Source organism: Meles meles, chromosome 4, assembly GCF_922984935.1.
Source record: "Meles meles chromosome 4, mMelMel3.1 paternal haplotype, whole genome shotgun sequence".
NCBI classification, from domain to species: domain Eukaryota; kingdom Metazoa; phylum Chordata; class Mammalia; order Carnivora; family Mustelidae; genus Meles; species Meles meles.
The window spans coordinates 122,585,530-122,596,178 of NC_060069.1; the positions used below are offsets into that span (position 1 = coordinate 122,585,530).

At 35.7% G+C, this 10,649-nt stretch overlaps 1 pseudogene; it reads right to left on the reverse strand.

The window, feature by feature from the left end:
• LOC123940771 overlaps window positions 1-10,419 on the reverse strand; it is a 54,176-nt pseudogene extending 43,757 nt beyond the window's left edge.
• Between the last annotated feature and the right edge of the window lie 230 nt (window positions 10,420-10,649).

A 10,649-nucleotide genomic window follows, 5' to 3' on the forward strand; every position in this document is an offset into this window, starting at 1 on the left:
CTTATCTTCACTCTCCCTTAATGACCTCATTTGTTTCATCACTGAGAAAACTAAAAGAACCAGAAGAGAACTTCCATAAGCTCCAAGTACATTAATTCAGCATCTGCTTCTCCAAGGCACATTAGAAGTAATTGGTCACTGGTGGAAATGATAGTATTCAAGACAGGTATTTGGAGAGGTGGCATGGGCCTTATTCTGAATGAATGGCCTAAATTTTTCATGCAAGTGTCAAGGTCTAGATCTCTCTTGTTCTTCCAAATCATTTGATTCTTGGCAGATTCTGTCACCTAACCAAATGACAAGCCTGGCTGCTCAAAACCTCCAGAAGAGACTCATCCATCTTGGAGTCCTGGAGGGCAGAGAGAGGAAATTTCCCTGTGCTACAAGCAGAGACTGAATAATTTTACTTACCCAAGTGGTGATAGATTCTGGGCAGCACTGAGTCCAATACTTGTTTTCATTGTGCAATACCACCTGGTGGCCAGATTATGGAAGAAGAACCATAAAGCCCCAACTTCCAGAGACGATGTGTCCAAAGTATCAAACAATTGCTGTAATGCCACATACACTGACAATAACTTACAATAACAAAAATGGTTTTTTTGTTTGTTTGTTTTGAAAAAATCATAGCTACTCATATGGAGCCAGTGCATGGAGAGAATAGAGGGTCCTATGGAACAAACAAATAGAACAATGATTCTAATATAAGGAAGCTGCTGGGGGAACTGGATCTCAGAAAACATGACACTCTACCTAACTCCAAGTGTGAAGATTGTGGAAAGGAACCCAAAGAGGTGTCGCAATAGAATCCAAAGGCCATGGTCAACTTTTGAGAGAAGATATGTGGAAAGTATCCTCTCTATCAGGTGGGTCACAAAATACTGTGTTCTTTTAGTTTCAGACAAAATTTCTAGTGGTGTAACTTGTATTATATTGTCCCATTTTCTGTGTTCTTCTCTCCCCCAACACACACACACACACACACACACACACACACACACACACACTAAAACAAATGGAAATTGTATTATTAGCCTGTCTGGGACTTACCTCATGATACACACAGATATTCTTTATTAATAGACTGTTTTCTGGGAAGGCTGTTGCTCACATCTGCATGCGAATATTTCCCAATGAGCACAAACACTGAAAAGAGACTTGTGTCTCTCAAACCACATAGCTGGCAATTTACTTATTTGTCTTCCTGCTTCAGCTTTTGATTCTTCGAGAAGTTAGGCTACCCTGAATCTGGAACTCTGGCTCTACCAATATGCCTACTAGACAGGTCTGAGCTGGCTGGCACTTTAGTCTGGACAGGTTTTCTGGACACCTCATTATATTAAGGGACAGAGTGAGGATGAGATGGAACACTGGACAGATACAGCAGAGATACAGTGCTGTTTCCTTGTTGAGAGTGTTCCTTAGGTCAAAGCAACCCTTTGTGAGCAGGCATCATATCCCTTTAAAAAAAAAAAAGCTTCTATTTCAATAATACAATTCCTCTGGGCACTTTGGGCAAATGGAAATTTCTGTACAACAGTCAGTTTAACCTTTGTACATTATCTTTCCTATGGAAGAGCCTATTCTATGTAACATATCTTCCATGTCATTTGTAGGTCAGGTTTTTTCTATGTTTGCACAGCTAATCCAGCTGTATTTATCTGGCAGTTCTGGTGTTTGCTTAATCATGATACGTCAACAAGGAAAACTAAAAACTGGTGGAGAAAAATTGCAAAGTGACAGAAAATGAGGATAGAGACCTTCTCCAACTGACCTGTAATAACCCGTGAAAGGGCATTTAACATGGCACTGTCATTGATTTCCCAGGAATGCCAGGGACGCTTTCTTTCTCGACACTAACAAACTGAGGAGCTCTGGGTCTGTGGGAGTGAGTTACTACTTGCATACTAAGTTTATTTCCTGTCTCTGGTGCAGCTTTTATCAGAGATGTTAGGCAGAAAGAATGCTCTGTCTCTTTCTTTCTCTCTCATTGTGTTTATGTCTATTGTATTCCCACATGCATGATTAGTAGAGAAAATATAATTATTTATCACTGTAATTTTGCTTCCAGCAAGTTCTAATTATAGCACTTCAACAGAGTGAATACTGACAGGATTTTGTTGTTGAACAGTCCATGGAAGGGGCTGACTTATTCTTGTTTTATCAACTATTGTATAAAAGTTCAGAAGAGGGAGGACTGAAATTTCTCCCAGAAGTTCGAGTTGTTAGTTGATGCAAGGTCATATGAGTTATTTTTCTTGTTTTTCTGTTGTACATAGCAATACATTGCATCCATTGCTTCATTGCAGGCTTGTGCATGATTATGCCTTTTAAATAAATTCATAAATTCTGAATGTTATTGTTTGCTTATCCTTTGACATGAAAGGTTAAAACAATTTCATTTAAGACATAGAAATTTTTATTTTGTGGATTAAATGCCTTGGAAAGAAAATCACCTTGACATTTTGCTGATGATGTTTAATTGTCCTCTCCTTGTTACTATCTTTAATTTATAAAATTGTTGTGTGTGCTACTGTAATCTCTCCTATAAAGGCTACAATGGTAGAACATTCCATCATTTCTTAAGATTATTATACCAAATCACTTACCACATTTGAGAGGGACTGATCTGAAAACATCATAAATACAAAAATAATAAGTGAGAAGTGAATTGAGCCTGTATTTGGAAGACTGAGCATAGAACCTGACTTAACTGAGCAAATCAAAATTTTCAGTGAGAGAAAGAGCATTTAAATGACTACTGTTCTTTCTTCTGAGTTTTCTGTGTTTGTGTTTGTCTCTTTCTAATTGCTTATTGAATTCTAACTTTTTTTTTTTTCCTTTTTATTAATTTTTTCAGCGTAACAGTATTCATTCTTTTTGCACAACACCCAGTGCTCCATGCAAAACGTGCCCTCCCCATCACCCACCACCTGTTCCCCCAACCTCCCACCCCTGACCCTTCAAAACCCTCAGGTTGTTTTTCAGAGTCCATAGTCTCTTATGGTTCGCCTCCCCTCCCCAATGTCCATAGCCCGCTGAGCGGGGAATTCTAACTTTTAATGCACTTATAGATAACCTGATCTGTTCTTGTTTTAGTTTGTTTTTTGGACAAGAGAGAAATAAATTATTTTGGATTTCAACTGAATACATTTCCTTCCTAGAATAGAGTGGTCAAGTTTGGGCTTGACATAGAAGTTATATATAGCCAAGGGGTGGGAGAATTCATATTTTAATAAGCAAGAATTTAACAATGGCCTTTTGGCAGAAAATTTGAGATGTGCAACCATCAATAATTTTAGTTACCTGCTCTCACTAAAGGTTTTTTCTGGGAGCCAAAATTAATTACCAACTGGAATTCCTGAAGATTTGTTTTTGATGTAAAACATTCCTTTTCTTTAGTTATATTTTATTTTATTGCAAACCACTAAATCAAGAGGCATCTTTCTTCATACCTCTGTTTTCTCTATACTGGTTAACCTTTCCTAGTGCTGTGAAATCCAAAAATTGATTACCATATTTCATCCTAAATTCTCATTCAGTTACATGTTTTATTATTTTATGTTAAAATGCAAGATAGCACTTGTTAAATTTATTCTGACTTTACTCATGAAACCAGTCACTATCATTTATATATAAATTTTAAGAATATTTTTTGGCTCATTCAATGTGCAATATTTTTAAATGTCAGGGATTTATAAACTAATAAAGAATATAAAAGCATACAAATATTAAAACCAAATATTCATTTCTACAAATCCTCAAATTATTATTTAATTTATTAACTCTAATTAATAATTAATATTATCTATTAATTGTTAATTTCTATAACATTATTTAGCGTGCATAAAAAAGATAAAGAAAATGAACTTTATCTGTGATATCATGTTAGGAATCTGGGAAGTCCTCATGAACAAATGGGTAGTTCAATTATGCCTTGACACATGAATAGCTTTCCAAGCAGTTAGGCAGGCGTGTATTCCATTCAGAGTAAAAAGTGTGGACCACAGTGTGACACTGGAAAGATGCAGGAATGTGTAGAAAATGGGAGCAGTCTCATTGGGCTAGAGCCTTCTATATGAGCAGACTAGCTAAAGAGAATGTTGAAAGGTGCCAGAAGATCATGAACAATAAACTATAAAGTTTGTAATCAATTTAGGAGGCATGAGAGAGATCTGAACATTCCTGAGAGGAATGGTGTCACAATTCTGTGAGCAAAAGCATGCTATCAGAACACATTCCGGAAAATTTATGAAGAGAACATTGGAGGGCAAGTCTTCGATTTGAAAACAAAGCATTCCTCCTACATTGCAAAGTGACCACCCGATCTATACATCACTGTTTCTCTAAAGGCACAGTCGACGTTAGCCAAGAACATGAAACAATATCTCTTACATAGACATATACTTCCGTTCATTGTGCTCTTACTGTTTTTGCTCAGAAATTTTCTTCCTTCCACGCCCAGCACCCAACCTTCCAAGTCCCTCACGTGACATCTACACTTACAGATTCTTCTTCCTCCTATTCCTCAATTCATTCCCATTTAAAAATACTCATTGCTGTAGCACAGTAATTTTATTCAAAAGAAGGACTGAGAGATTTATTATATCCTAGATATTCTCCATGTGACAAAGATAATGGAAACAAAAATTTATTTATAAATTTTTATAAAATTTATAAACATTTTTATAAAATGAGAGGATTATTACATCCTAGATATTCTCCATGTGACAAAGATAATGGAAACAAAAAGCTTGCAGATCAGACTAATTTAATCTAGTCAGGGAGTAAAGACACATGGAGAAATAAATTAAAACTAAGAATATAATTGCCATAAGATGAGTGCATGTATGAGCATATATATAGAGAGAGACTTTACATGGAAATTCAGAGGAAAAAAAAGAATCCTTTTTCTGAGGATCATGAGGGAAATATTTCCATAGGACAGCACATTTCCCTCATGGATTATGAGGGATGCATAGAATTCTGACAAACAGATGACAAGCAAGGAGACAGGTGTTTTGAATGGGGGTGTTCGTTTTTTACAGTGAGTTTGGCTTAAACAAAAGAATATAGGGATGCTCAAGATATGTTTGTAGAGGGAAGTCAGCCTAATTTGGCTGAAAAACAAGGTGTGTGTATAGAAGTATCTGTAAATAAAGGTTATGAGTTTGGGAGTCACATGCTGAAAGGGAAAGGACATTCAGATATATTCAATAGAATCTGAGAAGCCTTTAAAGATATTTGAACACAGAATTCCAAGTTCACTGCAGAGCTTTGTAATATTAATAATAGTAATGTAAAATGAATTGCAGAGGACCAGCTACAGCAATATTTAGGTAAAGAAAGGTTTGAGAATCTGTAATTGTTGGCAATAGGAATACAAAAGATTTTAATGCAAGAGATAAAAAGCTTCTAACACTGTACTATGAATTAAATGTTATCTGCTATGACCTGGAAAATGTATTTGAGAGCCATCAAACTACATTTTGCATATTTCAAAAGATTGTTGATGATTAAGAGATACAAAAATAATATTACTTTTACAACTACTTGTGGACCATTGTATTTAAAATGGCCAGTTTGTTTTTGTGATACTTTGAATGGATATTTGTTTTTTAAGTGAAAAAGAATTAGTATTTATGGGGTATTACTAAACATTTTGCTTTCACATATATTATTTCATTTGATTCTTAAATTACTTTAGTGAGAGACCTACTATTCTAATTGCTAGATGTGAAAACAGAAACTCCAGGAAATAAAAGGAACAGTCAAAGTAACACAGCTGTTAAGTGTACGGGATGGGATTTAAAACCATATAAAATGCCTCTACCAGAAGAATGGTGACAGTATTACTTGATGCAAAGAAAAAACTAACTACACACAATTTTGGCCTCAGAAAAAAATATAGTATAAAATGTGCAGTCTCTTGGAATTGATTTCTGTGTTTTAATTATGAATCAATGGTCAAATGTAAATATTGGAATATAAATAAATTCAAATTAAGTTTAATGTTTCTATCATATAATACCAAAAACTTTTTTTGGGTTATAACTTTCTCCAGTTTTTTTTTTTGTTTGTTTGTTTGTTTGTTTTTTTTCATAAAATTTCCCTTTACTTAAGGTATAACTTTTGCCTCCTCTCTGGGACTCTCCCAGAACTTTTGAGTGCCTCTTGGTCTTCATCCTAAATAACTGGTGAGAAATCTTGGCCTCATTTTGAGAACACGAATACCAGAAACAATGTGTTACTGCTGTAAGAATACCACAAACCCTTCTCTGGCACACTATTGAAAATTTCTGTTCTAATTTCAAAACTTTCACGATAAGATGATGACTCCATCGTCCATCGTAGCCAATGCAAAAATTTATTACAATAACATGAAATAAAAGGATAAAATCTCTCATGTCAGCATTCTTGCTATATGCAAGGAAGGGGAGAACGTGCTCGGTAATATGGATTGAAATAGCTAACGGCAGCAATAAATGCAAACCCAATTTCTAAGGTAAGCGATGAACTACTTGATCCTTTCCAGGCATATGGCTGACTTTCAGCTTTCTTCACCTCATATAATAAGAGTTAAATGTCTACATTATTTGGCTGCTTCTGGAAGATGATACAAAAAAAGAGAAAGCATAGCCCAGCCTTTTAACAGGATGCTTTTTAACTAATCATTTCAGTGTGCTCTTTGCAGGGAGAGCTAATATTGTTAACACCAAACTTAAAAGGAACTTGACGATTTACAGCTCACAATTAAAAGATTTATCAAATTATCAAGCTTTCAAGCATAATTTGGGTTCAGAGGAAAGTACAAAGAGTGTCAATGTGCCAGAGGAATGCAGAACAACTGCATGAGGCAGGGCGTGAACAGAGTGTGCTGCTATCTAGAGTGAATCACAGTACTGGTGTATGCACCTATGGTTTGCACACACTGGGCTCTAACAAGGAGACTGTGCAAGACGGGCGGGGAGCTTGTTGTGGTTGAGAAAGTGATACCTCCCCGTAGACAGACTCCAAATTATTATGCATTTTTGAATAACTGTGAAAAATTGATTTTTATTTTTTATAGAGATTTGCTTTAGGGATTTGACTGTTACTCAATGTAACCGTACCTCCCGAGGTTTGAGGATGGTGGTAACTTGGAAAAAGCAAGAATGTGTGTGACTCCGGGAGAGGAGTGGGGAGCTTTTTCCCGCAATTAAATAAGCCTAAAGTCAAAACTAAATTCAAAATTTACCCCGAACCGCTACAAAAAAAGAGCTAGTCAAGAGCAGAGGTTGGCATCATCACAGGCTGTAAAACCTTAATCAGTGTTATTTAGGGAAACTTTGAAGAGTCCTATGCCAATCTAGAGGTAATGCCAAGACCTACATCAGGAATGTCTCTGTATCTCGCTGGCATCCCTCTGTGGAAAAGTGGCAGCTCATCCATCTTACCTCTTGTCTTATCCTATGGGGAAAGTGTAAGAAAAATGACTGGGATGACTAGACATAGATTCATTCCTATGCTCAAAACATGTAATAGTATAGCTATACCAAAGCATATCTGAAGGCTGGTGTATAAGAGTTTTATGGATTAAAACATAATCCATTTTCTACTTGAAATTGAAAACTTTTTCCTCTCAAAGCCACATCATTTGATTCCTTGAAAAGAACTATGAGGATACATTCTAAACCCTGTAGCAGACCACCGATTTACACACAAAATAAAAAGTAACAACAGTTTCCAAAAACTGAAAAGAATCATCATATTATTGCTGGGTCAGCATAGCTTCATCGACACTTTTGAAACGCACGGAGTGTCATGAGATATTTGTGGTTTGGTTCTTGAATTTCATAAAACTCCTTCCTGACACAATGCGATGACTAATTTTTATTGTCACCTGCATGTTGCCATCCTGAAGATGACTAATAAGATGAAGCTGAAACTTTCTCAGAATTATTTGTACTGAAACTGGCAATTTTCCCAATGACACCTAGTCATACTACAAAATTATTCTCTCTTCACATAAAGATATCACAATAATATGTACAAATGAGAGCAAACTAATTATATTAATTAGACCATATTACCAATCAGGGCCAACCTTCCAAACCCAATTAATACATGTGCAGTATATTCTCCAAAGTGATTTTAATTTGTATTGGCTGTTTCTCAAAACCTACTGCAAATGTTAATTGGTCTAGACCAAATAAGAACTAATTTTGAATGACTTGTACTACAGAGAAAAAAGCAAACCAAATATCTCCTCATGATCCTGGATAATTGCTATTATTTTTGTGGTTGTACTTTTAAGTACTACAGTGCAAATGAGCAGGTTGACTGTAGCCATGTTTTCAAATAACAATTTTCAACCCACCATGGGAAAAATATTTTTGAATGGTATAACATTACATATTGTTACATATAATATTGTTACATTAATGTTACTTATTAAACAAATCAATGGAATTCAAATAGAAATCTTTTGCTCTGAGTGTGATGAAATATGCACATTTAGGTAGTATTGATTTCATGTTTCAACGAACAACTTCCCATTAGCCAAGACTGTTAGCTGGGCAAAATAATTTCTAGAATTTGGAGTATGCATTGTACTGTGTCTACTAAGTAATGGACTGGGTCATGTTTCTATTATTTACACAAACAAAATTTAATTAAAATAAAATTTAAAAGTGATTCACATAATAAAAATAAAAACAAAATAAAAAATAATAAAAATAAAACCAAAAAAAGATGTTTACATTCCTTAATTTTAAAGAAAGCTGATTTTATCCATCATTTATGCTTGAAAACAGTGATCCAATATCTAGGACTTTGATAAGCTTTAATTATACAAAAAAGTCCATGGTTAGAATGTTTGCTAGAGCAAGATTTGACTTGTACTAACAACCACACAATTATAAACTTCATTTCATATATTTTCATGAACTAAACACTCAAATTTTTTAAGTATCACTATAGATACAGAAAGTACTAATAAAATCTGAGTCTACAGCTTATTCTTAAAGATTTTTCCATATCTTTTGTATTGTTTTCCAGGGTACCCATAGGAACATTCCTGGGTGGTGAGCCAACCCTACTTAATTCCAAACCAAGAAAGATGACATTTTAGTGGTTATGAGATGATTTATCAGAGTTTCAATGTTTCCTTCTTCACCACCTCCCTAGTTTGGGTGGCAGTGGGGCAGTAAGAAAGTTGTCTGGAAATGATGAGCTGATTTAATTTTGGAAGGCTTCTCTTCCCACCAATCTGTTTGTGTAGGACATGGTACAAAACTTGTTGATGTTAGCTATTCATTCAGTGTGGGTTTCAGCCATGTTTATCTTTCAAAGACCTCACAGCAACAACTAATGTCTCCTGACCACAAGATTTGATTATTGTAATTCCCAGTCTTTAGATCCTCCCACTTAAACCATCTCCTTCCTTGAAGAATCTTCAAGGTTTATTGCATGCCGATTGCTCCATAATTATCTCTAGGGATTTAGTAAAATGTTTTAAATACTGAAGCTGACTTACTTAAAAATGTTAAGCACTTACACTGAGTAATAATGTGTTATATAGAATAGACAATTCCTTTGGTAACAATTCCTTATGATTAAAATTATGGATTTGTGGGTGGGAAAGGATGCCAAAAAGTCATTTGGACAAGCATCCTGGCTTCAGCTGAGCCATCCCAGACAGATGTGATTAATTGCACTGAAAGATAGCTTTACTTTTATAACTGGTAAGCCAAAGGCTTTATCATTCTAAGCACCTAAAATTTGAACAAATTTGTTTTTAATTCCCAATTATAGTGACTCAAATCCCAGTAGCTTGACTGAAAGAAGTCTTCACTCTCCAGAATACCCCAAAGTGATGACTTACTTATTTTAACAAATCAATCTATCTGTTAAAGTCTCAAGCAGTGCGTACCATGTTCTACCTTGCTAGATAGCTCCTCATAGAAGATGCTTTCTGACCTTGAATCTGCCTGAAGGAGCTTCCCTGTTGCTGACGCTTTGTGCCCAGGATGGATTTGCCAGGATCTATATTCAGATATGGTCTACTGATGCATTCAGAATTTCCAGTTCCTGAGAAGCTAGAGAGAGTAGTGTTTTTCTAGGGGCTATTAGGCCTTGAAAATCTCTCAAGAAAATCATCTGTATTAATTTACTATTACTATGTAACAAGCTACTCTAAAACTAAATGGCTTAAAATAAGTATTTTTAATCCTCACGAGTCTGTGGATCATCCGAGAAGTTATTTTGGTCTCATCTGTGCTGACTCATATACCATAGCTACATGCAGGTGAAGGAGGAGGATGTGGATTTGCTGACCTGGTCTGGTCTACTGCGTATGTTTGGGGTCATCTTGCTATAGGGTGGTCCAGGATGGTCCCGACTAAGGTAACTGGGCTCCGCCACATTGTGTTTCATCATCTCGCAGCTAGTCCAGGCTCATTCACATAGAGATAGCAAAGTCTAAAGAAAAAACACAAAAGATAAAGAAGGTTCACCATGAGTCCTGCAGCTTCTATTGGCCAAAGCAATTCACAAGGCCAGCTCTGAGTCAGCACAGGAAGGGACTGTAAAGTTACAAGGCTAATAGCTGGGCTACAAAGAAGCCATTAATTGAGGCCAATGATGCATTCAATTAATCTACCACATCA